This window comes from Sturnira hondurensis, unplaced genomic scaffold, assembly GCF_014824575.4.
Source record: "Sturnira hondurensis isolate 20B ecotype Veracruz unplaced genomic scaffold, ASM1482457v3 Scaffold0006413, whole genome shotgun sequence".
NCBI classification, from domain to species: Eukaryota; Metazoa; Chordata; class Mammalia; order Chiroptera; family Phyllostomidae; genus Sturnira; species Sturnira hondurensis.
The window spans coordinates 34,821,225-34,842,966 of record NW_028079044.1 but is presented as its reverse complement, the minus strand read 5'-3'; the positions used below and the strand labels follow the sequence as shown (position 1 = coordinate 34,842,966).

General features: G+C 35.5%; 1 long non-coding RNA gene across 1 annotated transcript; it reads left to right on the top strand.

Annotated features, from left to right (window-relative positions):
- Window positions 1-239: 239 nt before the first annotated feature.
- LOC118988929 (uncharacterized) lies at window positions 240-21,406 on the top strand. Its single transcript, XR_005066876.1, has 3 exons — window positions 240-250; window positions 5,669-5,671; window positions 21,326-21,406. It is a non-coding gene; the product is annotated as an uncharacterized LOC118988929 (long non-coding RNA).
- Window positions 21,407-21,742: the final 336 nt, after the last annotated feature.

Genomic DNA, 21,742 nt, shown 5'->3' with positions numbered 1-21,742 from the left:
GTACAGAGAATAAGTAGCATACATGGTAGTTAGAAAATAGACAGGAGGAGGGCAAGAGTAGAGTGGGAAATATAGAACCTAAAGAACTTATGATACATGGACATGAACTAAAGTGGGGCAATGTGGGTGGGACCGGGTGTGCAGGGTGGAGGGGAATAAAGTGGGGAAAATGGGACAACTGTAATAGCATAATCAATTACATATATAAGTTAATACTAATAAATGATACCAGATTCAATCTCTATAATGTGTAGTCCCCACTATTCAGTATAAAATAAAAGCTTACTAGATCTGCAGGCAACAGCTATAGATTATATTCAATGGGACTTTTGTTGTATCTCCTTATGAAAGCTTTCTTCCTCTGGAGAAGAGGGCATCAGACTCTGCAGAACACAGATACATGGGAATGCTTTTACTTCTACCCCCTGGTTCCTAGACCCATGTATTTTGCCTACTAGAATACGGTGCCATAGAAAGTTCTTTGGCTCTATGTGTATATTGCTTCCTGGGGGGTGATATTCCATCTGAACTAGTAATTCAACTTCATCTTCAACAGGCTGTTTCAATACACTTAGGCCCCCAGGCTCTGGGTGAAATGAGTAGATCATTCTATGTTCATTGGCTCATGTCACACCTCGTTCCCTCGATTTTGGGTCCCCTGGTTGGATGTAATGTTTGTGATATTCTGAGAGATCCATGCCACTGGGCAAACATATCTTAATCTTGTGGAGAGTGGATGGGGCTTCAGAGAGAGGAAAGGCAAACATAATATTTCTGTAAGAACAAATTTCTGGTCTTTCTTTGTGCATGATCTCATGTCTTTATGCCAAACATTTTCCATTTAATATCTGGTCTTTTCTTCCTAGGCCATTGACCACTTTGTCCTAGACAAACATTCACCACTACACGTAATTCCATATATAATCTCAGTAGACAGGCATTGGAAGGGTACGTTTGTTCATTTGCTTAGTCAGTGAAATCACACGATTAATGTGCTGATAGGTTTATCTGTTTTTCACTCTTATCCTAAGTGTTATGAATTCACAGATACCTTCGTAATTGATTTAACAGAAAAAAAAAGCCAGGAAATAAATGTGATAGTTTTTTCTTTTCCTATGGTTAGGAATTCTGCATTTGCTTCTCAAGGAAAGATTTTATCTGATTATTAGCCCTACATGTAAATCATATAAATTCATACTTCTTTTTAGTTTGGGAACTGGTGGTGGGAAAACCCCTTTTTTCCATGTTGAGATTTTAATAAGCACGCTTACCATACAATGGATTAAGATACAAAGTCATTATAGGTTTCATTTTGTCCATGGCTGATACTTCACGTGTACAAGAACCAAATGATATTTTCCTAATTAATAAATTAGTAAAAGGAGCAAAATCCATAAAAACATATTAGCCAAGGGGATGAGTAAAACTGAAGGACACGAGTCCAGAGTGGTCATCAGCAGCATAATGAGGTGTGAGACCTACGGACATTACTAAAGGGACACGGCAGCCACCTAACGAGGCTGCCAAGGAACCAGCTGCTGCTGTGGGGAGCTGTGGTGCACAGCTTGGCACCTGGGTCAGCATTTGGCATACGAAGAGAAAAACGACGGAGGGTTTAATAGGGTAGGGCAAATGGCACCCTTCCATCACTGTGCAGTCACCTTTAACAGATGAGTTTGAAAAGACTCATTCCTTTGAGAAGAGATAGGAATACAATGATGCCAGTATGTCAGAACATTACCATAGATGAAAATTCAGAATGAATTAAAATATGTCTTTTTATTATTGAACAATATTTTTAAAGCCCCCAGTACTTGTTTTAACCGGTTTTATGTATGTATGGAGATGAGAAGTTAATATTCTAAGTGCAGCAAATTTCTCCATACTTTAAAGATTTTATTTATTTATCTTTAGAGAGGAAGGGAAGGAGAGAAGGAGAGAAATATCAATGTATGGTTGCTTCTTGTGAGTCCCCTGCTGGGACCTGGCCTGCAACTCAGGCATGTGGCCTGACTGGGAATCGAACCTCGTGTGGTTTGCAGGCCCATGCTCAATCCACTGAGCTACACCAGCCAGGGCTCCTTTTTAAATTTCTCCATACTTTAAAGTTTAGCTATCATCTTGGTCATTATCAAATATAATCTAATTGTAATGTCTGTGGTACTCTGTGAAAGAGCCAGGTGTACCTCCTACTTTTTGAACAAGGAAATTCAAAATGGAATAGAAAGCCGAAATTCTAGGTCTTGTTCTGATTCAATATTTTATATAAATCATTCAACTTTTAGTCTTAATTTCTTATTTCCTAAGGATAGGGAAAAAAGTTCTTCTTATTTACCAAATATTCATTAGGCACTTAGAATAGTTCTTGTAAAATAGTTAGCAATACAAAAAAGATTCTTTTTATTTAGTCCTCCCAATTAGCTTACGATGTACACAGATTGATATGTTTACCAATTTACAGGCCTCAGTTTATTTATTTTTTAAGTTATTTATTTATTTACTTCTTATTTTTAGAGAGCTGGGAAGGGAGGGAGAAAGAGACAGAGAGAAACATCAAGGTGTGGTTGCCTTTCATGCACTCCTTCCTACTGGGGACCTAGCCTGCAACCCAGACATATGCACTGACTGGGAATCAAACCAGCGACCCTCAGTTCGCAGACCAGCACTCAATCCACTGACACACACCTTCCAGAGAGGTCTCAATTTAGAAAGCTATTTGTCTTGCTTAATAACATCATACAGTTCTTACAATGTGGTAGATAGACTGGAATCAAGAATTCATCACTTATCCAGTATAAGTCACACTGCTCTGTGGTATGTCTACTAACTTAGAAATGACTAGAAAATATAAGATATGATGAGTCTGTTAAGTATCCAAACTATCAATGTCAATTCTAGGAAACATTTTTTAAAGGAAATTCTACTAAGATTGGTAATGTCAGGGTCAGTCACTGTAGGGTGATGGGACAGACGAGGTTCTCAGTTAGAAAACGAACCAGATAGAAGGACATATGATTCTGAAAATGAGGCACATTGTCATCTTTAGAGAGGTCATCTAAAACAAGGGAAACAAGCATGCAAGAGAAAGATGAGTCGTGGTCGGGATATGTCTATGGGTCAAGCGTATGGGCACAGGATCCCAGAGTGGGCAATTCATACAAGATTTATCAGCATTCCTTGGAGGACAGCTGGACAAAAGGAGTGTTAGGTTGCACATATGTGAATACTTGAAATGCAGATTCCCCTTCAAAGCTAGAACAGTTTCAGCAAGACCTCAGTCAATAACAAGTGTTTAACTTTTCCGTTTTTGTGAAAACCAGCAAAGAATGATCATACCTTCATGAAACACTTGTGTGAGATCTGTATGAAAAAACTCATGATTTTTACTTTTGACAAGTCACCCGCATGTATCTGTAGTTTTATATAAAAGTGGTGTCATAATGCATGAGTCACTCATTTGAGTGCTAAACAAATCATATTCAATATGTGTTTCTTGGAAACAAAAATCTAAACTGTTTTCATTTGAAATGTGTTTTTTTAAAATCTAAAATACCACAATGCAGAATTTGTATATTCTAGGTAGTGGAAATAGTTTAAGAGACTTTGTGAGAGCTTATATTGCCAATCAGAAGGTGTATTTAATGCACCCATTTCTAAATAAGTCAAAAAAATACTAAACAAGAAGCACACATGTTAGAATGTAAATGTATATTGAATTAAGCTGTCTTTCATATTCAGCAGTACCATAGTTCCATTTCTGAAAGTCAGTGTATAAAAATTTATATGTGCAAAGGTACATATTCACAGTTTATTACCATAACATTTTAAATAATAGGAAAAATAGAAAGTGATGCAATGTTTAAAACAGGGTGTCCAACATAGGTAGCTGTCCAAAGAAAGGTAGCTCTGCCCATGGGCCACAGGCAGCCCAAGATGGATGTGAATGTGGCCTAATACAAAATTGTAAATTTGTTTAAAATATTATGAGATTCTTTTCTGTGATTTTGTGTCTCAGTGTATTTAATGTGTGGCCCAAGACAACTCTTCTTCTTTCAGTGTGGTGCAGAGGTGCCAAAAGGTTGGACACCCCTGGTTTCAAATAAATTCTGTATGTTTGTGTACACACTTACACGCATACAGGAGGTCTGTCCCCAAAAAGTCCAGCTATTGTTAATATAATGAGAATGGTTTGCATGATATGGACATAACCTGGCAGCCAAGAAGAGTGACTGGAATGAGCATGTGTGAACAATGATGACTTCACTGTACTAGTCAGTGGAGATAGTAGATGCCTTTGAGTGAGCATGTGCATTGTGTGGCCATTCAAAATGATTGAGCGAGTGGAATGTGAATCTGCATCAAATTTTATGTTAACTTTGAATATTCCTCCATGGAAAAATATCTGGGTGATTCAGAAGGTGTTCGAAGATGATGCAGTAAGTGTAGCACAGATAGAAGTGTGGCACAAGTGCTTCAAAGATGGTTGAGAATCTGTTGAAAGTGACCCATGCTCTGGAAGGCCTGCAACAAGCAGAACACCTGAGAATGTGGAATGTGTACGGGCTGCAATCAACCAAGTCTGGCAGCTGACAGTGAGAGAACTAGAAGCTGATCCGGGGATTCCAAAAACTACCGTGTCTGAGATGTTGATGCAGGATCTTGGCGTAAAATGTGTTGTGGCAAACATCGCTCTGTGGCTTCTGCTACCAGAGCAGAAGGAACATCATGCTGTCGTTGCTGATGACTTGATCCGAACTGCTACCAATGAACCAGATTTCCTCCTCAAGGAGGTCCTAACTTTGAAGGGGACTGAGGTGTTATTGTCCTATGTGCAATGTTTCTCATATCTTATATCTTCTTTAATAAATGTTTCTATTTAAATAGCTGGTTACTTTCTGGACAGCCCTTGTATATATCTAAACTACATGTGTGCTTGCCTGCTGTACTGCTGTGGGCCATGTGAAGATGATCATGTATTTCACTATTATTTCATAAATGTCACTCATAAGCACTGCTATTATGTGGAAAGCAAGCACATGTGATGCAGAGACCAGATGAGGCTATATTTTTGACTTAGTCACATGTTGAACTCAAACATGTGTAGACCCTCAACTGTTTAGAACCCAAAGTGAGCTGAGGGGTCCAGTTTTCTTCCTCACATGGACTCCGTGGCACTCAGTGATCTCAATCATAATCTGCATTATAATAAATGCTCTAAGAACTGTAGGAAAGGAGCCATGAGTCTCAATCCAGTCTTCTCGCAGGTATCTACTTCATTCCAAATTTTGTAATTTAAAATTGATACAAATTTTTTTTTACCCTTTTATAGCAGAAAGTGTCTGGATGTGCCAGCCTTGAAGGGAGAAAAACTTGCCTTGTATAGACACATAAAATGACACATTACTGGCAAGTACACTGACTGACATTCTATAGTGTTTTATACCACTGATCCTCAGCTCTATTAGGAACATATCCGCAGCTCTATTGGGAACATATTTTTTTCTTCTTATGGAGTTTGAAAAATAATAATCCACCAGAAATAAGAGAGTCTAAAACTATTTCATAGAATCCTGTGAGACAAAAAACAGTGTCCCATTTTTTAATAACAAATTTCAAATAAGCTTTCTGAAGCTCATGTTTTATGGGAAATATAATTTATATTATTAAGCCTGTGATCAAGTAAGTCAGTATTATTTATTTATCCTTCCAAATGATATTGATAGTGATGCTTTATAATGATGATAGGCAACAGGAATATGATTTAAAAAAAGGCTGAACTCTATTTCACAGATATAATGGAAGTTATTGATTTAATAACAGCTTAATTATAGTTCACGGTTTAATTAACCTAAAATTTTATATTCATTCTGCATTTTACATTTGTTAGTGAGCCATGTTCAGTGTTGATGGACTCTCAACTAGAAGAGATATCAATCTGAACCAATTATCCCATGTATTGCTAAACATGTTATTTTCAAATCACGTGAAAATGAAAATAAGTATCCATTTCCATTGGGTCACAATTTAAATACTAGATCTTTGCATCAGTAATAAAAAAATAAATTGTCATCAAACTTTAAATATCAGGACCTTGCCATAAATTAAATGTGAAAAACCAAAGATTTATTTTTAACAGTTATTGTCTATTAGTGAGACACAGAATTTTCAGAAAAAAATTTATTCAGTGAGGTAGTCATTTTTATTAGAGTTTGATATAGAGGTGACTTTTTAGAAAAGTGTGTCTTATCAGGAGGCATGTTTACATTTACAACAGATGAAAAGTAAATCTCATTAATTAAAATTAATAATGATAAATATCCTCATTTGCTCATTGGAAGTGCATAATCAGATTGATTAATGCTATAAATTAATTAGTCTACAAAATTAGGAGTTTGTGATGATGTCAAAAAGATGCAAGTCAGTAAATGAATGAATGGATAGAACTAATTAATTTCAATGTGGGTTGTTGCCTGGGAGACAGAACAATTTCAGCCCTACAGAGAATACCTGGAAGGGGACGACATGATATATTTTGTCTTTGATCATATTATATGTAAAAGGTGATAATGCAAAAAGGTGACTTTTTGGAATAGGTCGTCTAGGTAAATTACCTAAAAATTGTTCACATCCCCCACAAAATTACAGATTTGATATAGGGAGAACATAAAATATAAAACAGGAAAAAATAAAGCAAAAAATATAATTTCCACATTTTAAAATGCATGGTTAAGCTACAAGGAGATTAAGACAAATCCTTAAAAACTAGAAACAATGAAAAAGCATGAACTCCAATAAGTAGGGTACCCCTGGGTATGCAGAGGGCACCTATCAATCCCCAGATCTGTCATTTTTAATGCACTTTGCAAGAGGCCATTTGTAAAGCCAGAATTCACTGGGAAAAATCTAGCCTGAAACACACACACACACACACACACACAAAGAGTAACATTATTTAGATTCTTGCCTCCTATAACCTTGAGGCTGAAGGGTGTGAAGATGTGAGGAAATGTGAAAACTCCCCTGATAATTCTTACCATAATGCTGCCTTCCATTAATGAGAGGCTAAATTACCATCTATGTAGTTCAAAAGATTCAATTAAAAAATTGAAGCTGAAGTGTTCCAGGAGTTTTAGCAACCACCCCCCATCACCGCCCCCATCAGCACCTGGCAAAAGGACAGAGAAAGTCTTTTGGATAAATTATTTTAAAACATGATGTGATACGAACTCACTTGTAAAATACAGAGACAGCAATTAGCATGAGTGAGAATTTTTTAAAAATTCACAGCAAAGAATGCTTAATTTGCATGTATTACATAGAGAATAAAAAATACATATGTTCACTATATTTGCACAAATAAAAGGAGGAATTGAAACTTTGGATAACAGGGAAAACACGACCAAAAACAATCAGACATAATTTAGTGTTTATAAAAAATACTAAAAAACATGTAAAAATTTAATAGGTGGCCTAGCTAATTACAAAATTGACAAAGACACAGACTGAAGCAGAAATATAAAGAATAAGATACCATATACGATGCTAACAGATATGGTAAAACTAAAAAAAACAAGATGCAACTAATTGATTACTAGGAAAAGATTATTGAGAGGGGAAAAAAGAGGAAAGACCAGACTAAAGGAGATAATGACTAAAAGTATTGCTGAATTGATATAGACATCAAACCTTATATTCATGAGACCAATTAGCCTTAGTATGATAAATGACACTTTGAAAAAAACATTTTGACACATCATAGTAAAACTACAATCAACCATTCCTCCGACAAAAAGTCTTAAAATCATTAATAGCTTTTAACAGAATGAATGAGGGACAGCCTAATACTATATATATACACACAGATACATAGAGGAATATATTAAACTATAACATAGTGATACAATAGGAAAAAACAGAAAACTATGTGATTAAATTAACATAATTTGACTTCTACTAAAATTATAATGGTATAAAATAAATTCTAATGATAAATTTTCTAATATATAAAGGTACATTTTAAAGACCATATACACAGAAATGGATTTCAAGACAGTAAATTAAATAGTTATTAATAACTATTTATTGACTATGTGTCAAGCATAAGTGTGTTAAACACGGGATTTTAAAGTATGAATAAGTCATGGACCTTTTTTACAGGTATCTCACGGCCCAAAAGGAGATGCAGATGACTGAAACAGAACAGGAGAAATTTCAGAAGATAGAGTGTTGGTCCACTTGAGAGAATGATCAATTCTCAATTATTTTTTAAAAATAATTCAGGGCTGTCTTTTGGGATCTAAGTATCACTATATATATAACTATATATCTTCCTATCAAATGACTGGGGTTAGTGCATGCCAGAAAGAGGTAAAAATATATTAAAGGAACAAGGGGTAAATCAGAGGAGTTGGTCGGGTATTAGTTTAGTGAGTGGCATTAGTCACATTTACACTGTGGCAAAACAGTATACAGTCAAGACACATTTACATATTGACTGCCCAACAACTTGAACTTCATTACTTCAGCTTGCTACCAATCTACTAATAGTGTAAAACTAGACTCACCTCTGAGTTTTAAAGTCTTATCTCTTGTATCACTTTCTAGAGCTGAAATTCATTTCTGATCTGTAACTTTGAAGAGCAACCTTCCACATTTTGAGACTAAGGTGTCCTAAGAACCACCTCTGTAGTGGGAGCAGTGATCCTGGAGGTTCTTTCTTCACTTTAGAGACAGAAAAAAGGGAATTTGCATTTATCAGTTCCTCTCTTCCTTACTTCTGGGGCTTCTCCTGATTCAAAAGTTTCAGCTTTGAAGCAGAACAGCCAGTGCTGTGCATGATGCTAAAATTTCATGTAACATGATGGATTTCTCAGACCTGGGCACTGTGGTTGCTGTCTGGGATTTCCGTTTGAGCTCCACCCTCTTTACCTTGCTCCATGGACCACGTAAAATTGTTTCTCCTTCGCTATCATAACTGCTGATTCCCTCCCTATCCCTATTTTTTTTTTCAGTTCTCAAAACAAGTCAAAGTTTTTGTCAGCTGATACTGAACAAAACCAAATGTATCCAACAGCTAACATTTGTGTAGTCATTTCCTCTCCCTGGGACCTTGTTCCATTGCTTTTGTCTGGCTTAGTTAGTGCAATGAGTTTTAGTGACTGGGTTCTCAGTAGTGGAGAGCTAGCTACAAACTCCACTCCTGGTTTTCTGCAGGGTCTCTAGATGTAAAGAAGCATTTCCCCCTTTCTCTTTTCTTATCAAACCTGAAGAATTAATTATTTTCATCAGGTATTCAATTAAATTAAACCACTTCATTTCCTATTGCCCTTTCGGAGGAAAATGGTTTTTGAACAGAGCGATATTAGATATGGAAATCTGGAACACTGCCATTAGCACCTCAGTTAGAGATAATTTGATAACACTGAAAGTTGATCAAAGTTCAAAGTTGCATTGCATTTTTCACGTTCTGTTACCCGTACATATTTCACTTTTGACTTGTGGAAAAGCAGGCAGCTAATAGGAGACTAGTGTGTGTGTATAACATAACAGCTGTTACCGTATATGAGTGCTAAAACATTGTCAGCTTCGAAATTAAAATTCCTGGCAGATTGCAAAGTGTTCTTTTCTATGCATTAAAATCACCTTTCCTTTTCAAATAAGTAAAATGACCTTGACCCCCCTCTCACACTTAACTACTCAGAACATGTCAGAAAATGACTTAGTCAAAATATGCTTTTTATTCATTAGTATTCCTTGAATGATGCAGTAACTAATGATTTCTATGATTAATCACCATTACCAAGCAGGTCTTATTTGGAAGCTTCATGACAATTTTCAGGCATTCTTTGGCTTTAATTGCTGTGAAAAGAAACTTTTATTGTATAATGATATTGTTCAGTCAGCAAAGTAAATTGCTTCCCCACTGTGTGCATAATACGGTGGTAGACACATTTGGGAGAATATAAAGAAAAGAAATGGCATTTCATTCTCTCTTCTGAAGTTTATAAAATGTTTGAAAAGGCAGAGTGTAGTTGAGGGAAAATAAAAAAAACAACAAAAAACGTCTAGGTCCCAGTGGAGACCTCAACAAATTACTCTTCAGCATGTATAGTTTCTTGTTAAAATAGATTTCTGATGAATTACAAAGATCAGCATTTTTATTTTAAAAATGTAATTATTGAATTAATAACTAATACACTATAAGCCTAATTTAATTTTTATGGAAGCACATGTGTCAATATAAGAAGTATCCAAACCTGTAAGATTTTTTGTGAGTTTACTGGAGCCAAACTGGCTACATTTGCCAGGAAGCCAAAATCTCAACAGATTGAGAAAATGCTCCAGAGAATGACAGTTTTGTACCTTATTTTATCATTATAATCAAAGGAGGAGATGGAAGAGGTTACGGGAAATTTATGGCTGGTAGTTTAGGGATGTGGGAGGAAGCAAGGCTGGGAAATCCCTGAGACTGGATACAAAGTGAAAGAAATAGACCCGCACTTCCTTTACCCCGTGGGTGTGGGGTCGTCACCAGCCCACAACGAACAGGGTGGGAATGACCAGGAGGGGACTTGTGGTCTCTGCGCTGCTGTGTGGTTGTGCCCTGAGGAGGCGAGGAGGGAAGGGGAGAAATTACCCTAACATTCCAAAGACGAGTTATCACAGATGCAAAAAGACAATAGACACACTTGGTTAAATTCTGACCGGGGTCAGGAAAGATACCAGCCTAGGACACCATAACCCTTCATGACCTGCTTTAAATTTTTTTTTTCACTTACCACAAATTGTCATGTTATTTTTCCATGAAGATTTTACACATCTTTTCTTAGATTTAATATTTTCATCATCACGTATCCCCCCTCACACCCGTTCACCTTCACTCCTCCCCCCTCCCTCCCCATCGCCACACTGTGGTCCATGTCCATTACCTGCTCTAAGTCAGGAAGTTTTAATTTCAGACAATCTTGTGTGAATACTGGAACTTTCTGAGTTTCTCAGGTTGGTATGAAGCCCCCCTTTTTTGTCCACACATGTAACCCTAGGTTTGTGTCCGAAGTTTCCAATGTTGTGACCAGGTTTTAGAGGAGTGCATTTTTGTAAATGAACCTAGCTGAAACGGAAAAATGTGAAAATCAGAAGAAAACTGGATTTGGGACCAGGCAGAAGGGGGATTGAGAACTGCCTGTCTCACCTACGACCCTGTGCTGCTCTTGGACAACAGTGTGTCGTTTATTCCAACTTTCATTTTCTGAAAAATCCACTTGGTAACATAGAACTTCCAAGGTGATAAGAGGTTTGCTTACAGGTGACGCTTATATTAAAATCGTAATGCAATGCAAAGTTAAGTAAAGCACAGCTCTTATTAGTTTATGCTGAAACACAGAAAATACTGAAACAATATTTAGAAATAATGGATATTTGAAATCACTGAGGTCATTACTTTTAAATGTTTTGTAATTACTTCATACTCTGTTCTTTTCATCTTGTCATTAATGAATCACTTTGCTTCTAGATGTAGGTTCAGCCGTATTGCCAACAGGGAAGCATCTTCTATCCTTCTGGAGAATTCTAAGAAATTTGGGCACACCAACAGATCAAGCCTTTTTGCTTTCTTCTGAATTTGTATTTCAGTTCTAAGAATTTACCTCTTACTTGCTTTTAACTGCTATTTAACCTAGCTATTAAGAGCAAGATCTGTAAAGATGATGTATTTCCTACAGGGCAGCCTCTTAAAGCACAGGGAAAAGCGAGGAAACAATTAGACAATTGGAGACAACTAGAGACTAATAAAGATAATCTTGCCTCCTACTCAATTTTTTGATAAGAAAATAAGATGGATAGATCTGAAACATAACACAAACATGATGCATCTTGCATCTGTAGTTCAACAAGGTTCTCCAAAATATTTTTATTAGCAGGATGATATTCTGACAGAAGTGATATGAATATATATATATATATGTATATATATATATATATATAGTGGTTTCCTAAAATTATTATTTATTCCCTAAGCCCAATATGCTTGTCAAAGAAGAAAATGGTGTTGTCTATCCTACTTCCACTGAGTTTAGTAAATGAATTAAACACTTTAGGATGCTTGAAGTAAAATAGAATAGAATTCAGCTTGTCTCTCTCTAGTTACTACTATACAAGTATTTATCACAGAGCTTGAATTAAAAAAGACAAGTATGCTTTCCAAGGGTGTCCAACCTGGGGCCCACAGGCTGCATGTGGCCAAGGATGGTTATGAATGCAGCCCAACACAAAATTGCAAATTTACTTAAAATATTATTAGATTTTTTTGTGATTATGTATCACAATGTATTCAATGAGTGGCCTAGAGATGCCAAATGTTGGACATCCCTTGGACCATTTAAAAACATCATCAGCAATTTTGTGAGAATTCAAGTAGCTCTGCATGTTGATCAGCCCTTGGTATTCTGTGGCAATGCTAAACTTATTTATTGTTCCTAGTGTAGTTTTGGTAGATTCCTTGGAATTTTTACATCAAAAAATTATGTTGTCTGAAAATAGATAGTTTTATCTTCTTGTTTCTACTTCTGAAGGCTTTATTTGTACTGCTCCATGACACCATTTAAAACTGTATTGCAATGAGGAATAGGAGTGCAAAGAATGCATGTACTTGCCTTTTTACTGATGGTTGGTAAGCCATCATTTAATATTTTATCATTAAGTCTGCAGTAGATGAAGCGTTTGTAGAAGGTATTTGTTAGGTTGAGGGATTTTCCTTCTGTTCACTGTTTGCTGAGTGTTTGATCATGAATAGATGTTGATGTTTTCAAAGGTTTTTATTTTCTGTATTTATTAGTGTTATTATATATTTTTCCTTTGTCTATTGATATAATAGTTAACGTTGGTCCATTTCAAGTATTGAGTCAACCTTACATTCCTAGAATATATACCAGTGGGTTTTGTTGTATTCTCCTTTTCACATAATACTGCATTTGACTCATTTGCATTTTTGAAAAATTTTACATATATGATCATGAGGTATATTATATCACAGTTCTAAAAATACAAGTATACATAATTTTACTGGTGTTTTTGTCTTATTTTAATATCTATATAATACGGGACTCATAAAATAAGTGTTCCGTGTTATTCTATATCGTGAAAAAATTGCATAGATCTGTATTATTTTTTCCTTACATGTTTGGTAAAATTTGCCAGTGAAACTATTTGGTTCTTGAATTTTCTTTGGGTCAAGGTTGTTACTTAAAATTTCAATTTCTTTGGAACAGGTCTTTTCATTTCATTGGTTAAGTTTAAACCTAAGCATTTTAATTTTTGATCCTACTATAAATGAGATTGCTTTCTTAATTTCTCTTTCAAACACTTTATTGTTAGTGTATAGACACACCAATTTTTGTACATTGATTTTATATCCTGAAATTTTACTGAATTTACCAGTTTTAACATGGTAATTGTGGTAGTCTTTAGAGTTTTCTAGAAGAAAAAGTCACCTGCATAAAAAGATCATTAAGTATGATGTTAGTAGTAGGCTTCTCATAAGGCCTTTATTATGGTGAGGTATGACCTTCTATATTTTTCTGAGAGTTTCTGTTATGAAATGTTGTTGAATTTTGTCAAATGCTTTTTCTGCATTTTGATCTTAGTTATCAGAAACTTGCTGTAGGATATATTGCTAACATAGGTGTTACATGTGCATCTGCTTTCAGTGATTACTATGTCTCTTGATAATTTTTTTTGTTCCTTGCTGTTTGTGTGTCTTATCATATTTGGTTGAAACTCAGCCCTGGCTGGTGTAGCTCAGTGGATTGAGCGTGGACCTGTGAACCACATGATCGCGGTTTGACTCCCAGTCAGGGCACATGCCTGTGTTGCAGGCCAGTTCCCAGCAGGGGATTCACTAGAGACAACTATACATTGATATTTCTCTACTTCTCTCCTTCCCTTCCCCTCTAAAGATAAATAAATAAAAAATTTTTTAAAAAAGAAACTCAAACATAGTGTATAAAAGTAACAATTTCTATGCTTGGAAATAGACATGGTTTTGCTTCACTCGGGACTTTATTTGGGGAAATAGGATCGATATATTCAGCATTTGATTTGGACTTGCAGTGTGTGTGTGTGTGTATGTGTGTCTGTGTATATTCTTAGTGCTTAACAGGCTTTAGATTCCTCTTGCCTTCAGGTTGGAAGATGTGGTCTCTGTTGTTGTGAATAAGCTTCAATCTTGAGAATGTAATATGATATCCTTTTTAAAATATATTTTTCAGTTGTTCAAGTACAGTTGTCACTATTTTTCCCTGACCACTCCCCTCCCGTGTCACCCATCCCCACCCCTCACTTTTGATCCTATCCCCCTTTGGCTGTGTCCCAGGGTCCTTTATACATGTTCTTTGATGACCCTTCGCCTAGTTTCCCGCATTATCCTTCCTCTCCCTTACTGTCAGTTTGTTCTTTATTTCAATGTCTCTGGTTATATTTTGCTTGCTTGTTTGTTTTGTTAATTAGGTTCCATGTATAGATGAGATCATATGGTATTTGTCTTTCACAGCCTGGCTTATTTCACTTAGCATAATTCTAAATGGTCTCAACTTGAGACAAAAGGACATCATTATAATGGATGTCCTATAATGTCTCCAATGTCCATGGAGAGCATTATAATGATGCCCTTTTGTCTCAAAGTTGAAACCATTTCTATTATTCCATGTCAAGCTGGAAGTATGGATTTAGCACTTATTTATGCCCCTTGCCTATGGGATTTAGCATTTATTTATTATGCCTGCTGTTTGTGAGTTTTTATCTTCCCTTAGTTCAGCTGCAATGGGTTTCACCAGTGAACTAAGCAGTGTGACTAAATGCCCTGGTCTGTGTGGAATGAAATGTTTTCCCAGAGGATAGAATAATTAGTTTTAAACCACAAACAATATACTTAGCCTGGAATTGACAAAGTTCCTAGGTATGAGAATTCAGTGCTAAAATTCAGGACTTTTTGCCTGAAAAAGTCCAAGGCAAACTGAACCTAAAATCATAGGTTTTGTATATGTACATTTATATGCATTTACAAGTATAATTCCTCTATTTATTAGGAAGAGAAGGGAGGGTACTTTAAAAAAGATGTTTAAATGGTAATTTTGAAATAAATATGTAATTTAATCTGATCCTACAATTGTATCTTGCAGCATATAATTTATCACATTTGATATAATGCTATGACATATTAGTTTATGGTATTATTACTTATAGTCTTGTGCATCTTTGTCCTAAAGCTTTCAGAATTTCACTCAATGTTCATGAAAATGTAAAAGAAAACAAGTTATAATTACGAAACAAAAACCTATTTGTTTTCATTTCCAGGTAAAGGAATACAAAGGATATTCTCCCCAGGATTTCTGAACTAAAAAAATAAAAGAAAATAATAACCTCAATCTAGCTATTCTATGTTGATATAGAATAGAATCATATATAAATATATAAACTATATAAACTAAAATGTATATTTGAGAAATATTATATAAATGTACATTTCTCAAACTTCAGTGACATTAATTTATTCTGATTCCTTGTGTCAGATGCTCTAAATTGCATTGAAAATATTTTAAATATTACTTGGTTGAGTCTGACAGACTGTGGCTACTTTCTATGCATTGGATTAGCTTCATCCTCGGAAATTTTAAATTTTCTTTAATGCATTGCCCATTAGCACATTTTTGTCTTCATATTATTCCTGTGGAGTCAGATAAAATTAACTTCCTTCTATGCATGAGAAGACTGACACATACTAAGATTGAATGACTTGCCCAGGTTACAGCTACTTAATCCAGAAATATGACTAGAATCTATTTTTCTACATCACCCTAAGAATTTCTCTTTGTCAAACAACCTGCAATTTTGTTTTCTAAGATGTTAATGCGAATTTTCTATTTTCTTAGCATAAAATGGAAAGTTTCTGTGCACATGTTTCTAACAACTTTTAGTTTATAGAAATGCATCCTCTTTTAGGGACAAAAATCAGGCTGTTTACATCACTTTAATCTTGCTCTGTCTACCTTAATATTCAACCTTTTAAGGGAGCTATTATATGTAGAAGCTAAAAACATGTTCTGAGTATTTTAGTTTAGCTTAATCTATAATTTTGGGTGAATATCTTTACATTTTACACCAAAATAATTTTCAGATTATTCACAAAGTGATAAAAAAGTTAACAATGTAAATTTTAAAACTTTGGCATTATATAAACCAATGAAATGTTATCATTATACCATCTGCCAAGTAAATATATCCTTTTTCTTTGACTTTATGACAAAATGATGGTTGTAAACATTTTACTAACAAGCATATGCTGCATTCAGAAATAGATGCCTTGTCAAGACAATTGTATAAATTTGTGAAGTAAAGTTAATGAGTCACACGCTTTTACCTAGACTGTAATATCAAGTTTCAGACTTCTCAATAACAAACATTTATTATTCACATTATAGATAATTTTTAAATCCAATGTGGCATATTTATTAGTGAAATTAAAACAATCTACTGTTTTTCATTTTATACTGCACAGAGGAAGAGAAATAGGACAACACAATTTCACTGTTAGCATCTTGCTCTGAGCCCCTAAAAATAAATTTTCTTGCTTAGAGTCAGTCATACAATATTACTCACATAATTTTCATGTATTTATATTAACCATGACTCAATTTAAAAATAATACAATAAAATAGAGTGTAAGATTAAAAATATCAAAGGCTACTTGCAGAAAAGAGACATTTTGGATTAGTCATCTTGATCATCTTTTGTGTTGTCTACCTGGTCTCCAAATTTACAGGGAAAATTATATAGAATAGATTCTTCCCATATAAAAAAAGTTGACTGAAAAAAATGGCATTAATCTAATTTGAGTTCTATAAATCAGTTTCTTCAGATTTTAGAACTTGAGCCCTGGGGTAGCACTGTTGGTTAGCGAGTCATCCCTATACACCAACGTTGTGGGTCCATTTCCCATTCAGGGCACACACAGAAATGAACCAGTGAGTGTATAAATAAGTGAAGCAACAAAATATGTTTCTTTCTCCCTGCTTCTCTCTAAAATCAATAAATAAATCATTGAAAAAAGATTTTAGAACTTGAAGTACAGGCATTGGGACATAGGCTGTAGCTTGTGTTAAGTTTGATTGTTAATAAAAGAATGACTAGGATTATTTAAGTAGAAGATTATTTATCTGTCATACTAAATGTCTGCAGGTAGGTATTCCTCTGTTAGTTTGGTGACTTCATAATCACCAATAAACTAGTTTTTTTTCCATATTTCTACTCTGCCATCCTTAGCACTAATTTATATTTTCTTATTGATGTCATCATGCAAGATGGCTGCTAGCACTCTAGCTGTGGCATGTACATTTCATCCAGAAGGAAAGAAGAAGGAAGAAAGACCTCAAATGCTGACATTTAGATTCCATCCCAGAAAATTTTGCTTATATCTTTTTCTGTGAGGTAGGGTCATCATTTGTAAATTTTGGTTCTATTATGAATGAAGCTGGAAAAATGGTATTGGGTCAGCAGGTAGGGATTCCTGTCATAAAAATAAGGCTTAGAGGCTGATAGTGGTTGTATTTTGTCCCTGAACTGAAGAATAGAAAAAAACTATTCTATAAGGAAAAAAGAAAGTGACAGATATTCAAGGAACAATAGACAACGAGAAAAAGTGAGAAAGCACAGATATGTGACATATACCAATGTTGTTGAGTACAACAAATCACTTATGAGATTGCCTGACTATAAGGATTGCAAAAAATAACGACTGCATTTGATGATATGCTATGCAAACATATGTGTATAATTCTGGTATAAAAGATTTATTCTTCACTGTTTCTATTTCACCACAAGGTAGTGATCACTGTGAGAAGCATTACTGCCTTCAGAGTAATTTCAAAATTTATTTCTTTATTTTTTATCTCAACCATGCTTCACATATATTTTATTGAATTTATTAGGAAAACATGGGTTAATAAAATTATATGGTTTCACATGTACAGTTCTGTAATACATCATCTTTGTATTGTATTCTTTGTTTATCACCCCAAATCAAGTTTCCTTCATTCACCACATATCCTGCCTTTGTGCTTTTCTGCCTTCCCTCACCCCCAGGTTTCCTTTTTAATGTTTATTGTTCATTTTCTCCCGATTTCCTCCTGTCTTTTAACATTCTTCAAGATGTTGAATTTAAACATTCCACCTTCTATAGCAGACACTCCCTCCTGACTTCTCTGTGTGATTAGGACAGCATGAAATTATTTATTTAGGCCCGATGACCCAGAATCATTCCTAACGTTCCTTTTCTAATTCATGCTGTCTAATTAGGCATCAGCTCCTGTGTATTTCTATTGTTCTATCACTTAGAAGTGCTCTTTGCTTTCCTTTTTCACACCTACTATCCTTATCAATATATGGAACCTATCAGCTCAGAGTTCAGGACTGATATCAACTATGTTTCCAAGAATATATGCTGAACCCATATTGAAGTAAAATAATATAAAAAATGTTTGCCGAAAATGCTAAAGTTAACCCCCTCCCTATCTTCCCATGAGCAAGGCTTGGAGGGTGTCTTTTTGTTGGAACTGACTGAGGACACAATCATGAAAGTCTCATATTTTGAAATGTGCACCAATTTTAGAGCTATTGAGAGAATTATTTAGTGTCAAAATAAGACTTAAATAGTTACTATTTTTAAACTGTTTTAAAACCAGATTTTAGAGGGAGAGGAAGAGAGAGACAGAAAGAGAAGCATTGAGTTGCAGTTCCACTTATTTATTCATTCATTGGTTGATGCTTGTATGTGCTCTGACCAGAGATTGAACGGGCAACCTTGTTGTATTGGGGCAATGCTCTAACCAACTGAGCTACCCAGCCAGGGTGAAACAGGTACCATTTTAAAAGTCAAAGTCATGTAGGAAGAAGAGAAATGTGGAGAAAGATATTAGAAAATTGCCAGGTAATAGGAGGCTGAACACCAAGACTCAAAAGAGAAGGAAATGCAGTAAGCTGTACTTCAGACTTTCTACTCCATTAATCTTCTATTCTACAGATATATAAATCTCTAGTCCTGAAGCAGTTTCTGAAATTTTCTTTATTAAGGTTAGGTTTCATGGTTTCATATCCATAAAATTTAACTTTAGATTGCAATTTTATGGGAAGTCTATGTAGGAATAAATCCATTTAATGCAAACTGATAAGTAGTAAGAAGAATGCTTTTTCTATAAGAATAATTTCATGTTCCAAACCTACAGCTCACATTAAATACCTCTACAGTCAATGCATATGCCAGTTTACATCAAAGATATAATCAAAATAGTCTACAGGTTATGGTTGACATTTTGTTAAGTATTGTAGCCACTATTTATTGTAGTACAATAGTGAACACTGTACCAATTGAGGACTGAAACAATTGAAAGCTGAATTATGTATTCATTTTATAAAATATGCATAGCAAAAACACTTTTGGTTAGTTAGTTAGCTAGTTAATTAGTTTATAAATCTTTCCATTTATTGCATTATACCACAAGAGTCCCTTTGACCCATAAATAATACATTTATTTTCTTTAATCCTCTTCAGTAAATAACTACCAATTTCCCTTAATAATTACTGTATTCCTCCCCCCTCCCCAGTGGACAATCTGTCCGTAATTACTTTCAACTTCTCCTTTCTTAAAAATATTATATTTTTAATGATTTTTTCATCATCTTCTTGTATGATCCAGAATCCCAGGAGGAAACAGATGGCACAGTCAAATTTAGAGTAATTAAGAAGAGTTTAATCAAGCAGCTAATTTATAAAGTTGTAGGTGAAGGAAGAGAGCCATCAAGGAGAGGTGTACTACCCCATGGCTCGTGCATGAGACAGAGAACTGTGTGCAGGAGTTGTGAGGTTTCCCAGAGACAGTGAAGGAAAGCAGGCAATGGGTAACCTGGCCAAACGTCAGCCTACTCTGGGTTCTACTGACAGTGCCCCGCACCGGCCGAAACTAACTGAACCAGAGGGTTCAAGAGCATGACTGTCTAAAGTTCATAAAGATGAGCTTCCCAGAAACACATCATAGGGAAGAGAAGGGTAAACTAAATGGTCTATCACATATCTACAAATTAATGCATTTTTGTTATGGCTCATTCTAATGAGCTATTACAGGACCATTGTACATTTTATTTTGATTTTTGTCCTGTAATCTTAAATTTTGTGCATACTTTACCCTGTATCCCACACTTTCTCTTTTTCAATCAAAAAGCATTGTCAGTTTAGGAGTTTTTTTTAGTTCACTAGCTTACATCTTTCTATGCCATAGAAAGAATGTGAATTTAAATTTAGCATTTAGAGTCAGACAAAAAATGACTTCATTTCTGACTCTTATCTTTGCAAGTTATATTAATTAGGTGAGCCTCATTTTCTTCGTTTGAAAAATAGAGATTATAAAAATACCTAATAGTAAGATTCCAAAGGAATAGGCTAACAATATTTTTTAATGTTTAATACAGTTCCAGACTTGAAACCCCTTAAGTCAGAAACCCTTGCACATACAAAGTAGAAATTCAGGACAGGAATGTGAAGCAAGGAAGACTGCCAATACAAGAGCACATTTCTGAGTTCACCGCTGCAGTGGGTCACTGGTGTTCGATCACACCAGTCCATTATGAAAAACCTTATGAAATGCATTTTAGAACTGATTACCCAGAGGACAAAAGGATGAAATCCATACCCACTGGTTCTAATTCCCTGCCACTCACGGGCTGTCTCTCCAGTGTTCACACCCTGACATCACAAGTCGTACATGCATGAATGCACAGGCTTTCGGGAAGCTATGCCCTGCAAAACCAGTTTCCTCCTGGAAATGGTTGTCGTAGCCGTAGCTGGAGTAAGAGTCGGGGATGTGGGGGTCTTGAAGGGGTACATAAGAAATGTCCAGAACAACTCCTGACACATGGAAGATATGCTATGGGCTATAAATATGATTACATAATTACCAATTAATTGCCAAATGTCGTAATAATGCAATAAACCAGTTTAGGTTAGACATTTAGCAATGTGTGAGACAAAATGTTCTAAAAATTTGAACAAAGCTCTATGCAGGTACAATAAAGCTCTGACAACAAATGTAGATTAGTTGGAAACCTTCCATTTGATTTCTTAGAATTCTCACATATTCACATTTGCCCCTCTCTTCTTTTCTCTAACTTTGCACTTAATAAAGTGTTTCTCTGAACAAATATATTTCAAAGTTAACAACATCACTGTGTTCATTCAGGTTTATGAAGTGCCTACTATGTGTCAGGCACTGTTCCATGTGCTGAGGTGTTGTAGACCACTCTACCTGGTTCTAGGAATTGTATCTCGACCCCTTGTGGCTAAGGGCAATGGACATTCTCTGGAATGTGAGCCGCAGGAGACAAGACTTGTCTCTGGTAGCAAATGCTGCCTCAACTTCCTCTCCCTGCCCCCAAAGCTTGGTTGGAAGTCAGTGATGGGTAAGACCCCTCACAGTGGGGGGCAACCTAAGCCAGACTCGATAACTTGGGAGGCCTTCATGGAAGGACTGAGGGGTGCTGCAACAAAGAGGGAGCAATGGACTCTCACTCTCCCCCCGGCTTTGAGTCCCCATATTCTTTGGGAGAATTGCTTCCTGGCTCTAATCCCCTTAAACCTGAATACCTGTTGGGGAGAGGCGCAGCTCCTTGCCTTGCTAGAGTCTGTCCTGGGGAAAAATCTGGC